Genomic DNA, 2,700 nt, shown 5'->3' on the forward strand with positions numbered 1-2,700 from the left:
ATCAGCATAGGATCTATGTAAATATAACAAAAGATGAAAGGAGGAAAGGAATAGGAAACAATGAAACAAGTAGAGGAAGAAAAACTCTCAGCAGAAAAAGCTACTATAGATCACATATAAATTTTGACCAAACATTGCCATAAGCTAAAAGATAAAACAAAACAAAAAAACATCAATCATGCACTCTCTCTATAAATATGAACTCCAAACAAAGAATTCCAAGGGCTCAGAGAAGACATACTGAGATGACAGAAAGAATTGAAAAATGAGCTCAGGGAAGAAATGGAAGAGAAATAGGAAACTTTTATAGAAATAAAGTTCTCATTAGAAGAAGTTCAAAGGAGACTAGACATAACTGAAAACACACTGGAGACATGGAGGATAGAACTAAGAAAAGCGAGAAAAATGAAAGAGTCCACAAAAAATTAGGAGAATTTGGGACAAACAAAAAAATTGATAGGAAAGATAAATATATGCTAATGAGTATAGAGTAAATGGAACAGATGCAATATTTAAATATATAATTGAAGAATATTTTTCTAGAAACAAAAAAAATCAACATATATAAAAGGCAGACTGTACCCTAGGAAAACTTGACATAGAATGGTTAACATTGATATCATATTCTAACAAAATTACAGGACCTCGAATATTAAAACTCCTTTGTGAAACTAGGTAAAAAGATCAAATTGCACATAAGCAAAAAAATCAGACTGGCTCAGACTTCTCCACAGCAACAATTAATACTAGAAAACAGTGAAGCAATGCTTCAAATTCCTCAAGTAAAGAAAATGTAGACTCAAGAAATATATTCCCAGCCAAGTTATACTTCTTTTTTTTTTTTTTTTTTTTTGTCCTTTTTTTGACCGGTAAGGGGGTCAGAACCCTTGGCTTGGTGTCGCCTGCACCACGCTCAGCCAGTTAGCACACCGGCCATCCCTATATAGGATCCGAACCCGCGGCGGCAGCACTGCTGCGCTCCCAGCGCTGCACTCTCCTGAGTGCGCCATGGGCCCGGCCCAGCCAAGTTATACTTCTGCTTTAAAGACAATAGACATCTTTGAATATGCAAAAACCCAGGTAATATAATTTTCATGAGTCTTTATAGCAGATGGAAAACCTCAACAACCAACAGATAAATGGAGAAACTATGGCAAAAGTAGTGGCAGTGAGATATCAGGATGATTAAATGTGTGATTAAGATGGGAATAAACATGGGGGTTACAGTTAGAATGGAATCTACTTTATAAACTCTGACAGAGTGGAAATAACAGAATAAACAACAGATGGGAAGGGGAGAAAAAAATGGGAGGTAGTGTAAGCACCTTTTATAATTGGAAGATAAAAGTTATTTAAAGCTGGTAAATTAAGTAATAGAAGGTAAATGCATTTAAAATTTTAAAGGTAAGTACTAAGAAAAGTCTTTTAATTCACTAAAATTAGGTGTTGGAGTGAGGAAGAAAGTGGAAATGAAGTGGAAATACAGAAATTTATTTAATTGTTGATAGTATGAAGTCATTAGATACTGTCCAATGAAATAGAGAATTAGATATATTATAAACTTACAGTTAGCTCACAGATGTATTTGCAAATGTGAGAAATAAGGTATTTGAAAAGATGTTTATTGCAACCTCATTTGTAGAAGCAAACGACTGGGAGTAATGTAAGTGTCATGAATTGGAACTGGTGAAATAAATTACAGTATATCCATACAGTGCAACTATTGTAACAAACAAGCTCTACATGTACTATATGGAATGATCACCTAGATGTATTATTAAGTGATATAACAAGGTACAGAACAGTGTGAATAAAATGTAGAAAAAAACCCAACATGTGTACATATATGCTTGTATAAAATATTTCCTGAAGGACATGCAAAACTTTAGTTAGCTTGGTTTCCTCTCATGAAGAGAACTGTGTCACTGGGGGTCAGGGGTGGGAGGGAAACGTTTTATTGTACACTTTCTGGTAATTAAAAAATTTTGTAACATGTATGTGTATGCTTTACTTTAAAAGTAACTTATTTTTCTTAAAAAGAGACTATTTAAATCATTTATGTAAGAAATCATGGTAACCTGTGTTAGAGAAATAGCGGTGGGGTGAAGAGAAGTAGATGGATTAGAAGTATTATCAGTTGGATCTGGTGTTACAGTAATGGGTAGTGAGAAAGAAAAAGGTGTCAAAGATGACAGCTGGCTTTCTTCTGGCTTGGGTAACTGGACGGGCGGCGGTGCCATGCCACAGAATGGGAAATACTGATTCTCTAAGGATCTGTCCTCAGGCTTCCTCCTTCATCTTTCTCTACTTAATTCTGTTACCTCATCCCATTTAGTGACTTCAACTTTCACCTCTTTGTGGACAGTTTTTATATCTTTTAGACGTTCTAGATTACCAGGTTATCAGTTGCCTCCTGGATGTCAACTCAAACACATATCCTTAACTAATTATAAGACCAAAGCATCATAAAATTTAGTTCTAAATTGGACTCTAGAAACTCATCACAGTCCCACCCTTTATTTTACTAATAAAGACCTTAAGACTCACAGGCATTATGTGGCTTTTAGATTTTTATTATAAATTTAACTTGGAGCATGGAGTTACATATTTTTGATCTCCATCCTCTTCCTTTATTTAAATGATAATAAACTATAACATTTCTAAGCAGTGGATACTAGAACAACTTTGTCCTTTAACCAC

The sequence above is a fragment of the Galeopterus variegatus genome, unplaced genomic scaffold (genome assembly GCF_000696425.1).
Source record: "Galeopterus variegatus unplaced genomic scaffold, G_variegatus-3.0.2 Scaffold12640, whole genome shotgun sequence".
Lineage (NCBI taxonomy): Eukaryota > Metazoa > Chordata > Mammalia > Dermoptera > Cynocephalidae > Galeopterus > Galeopterus variegatus.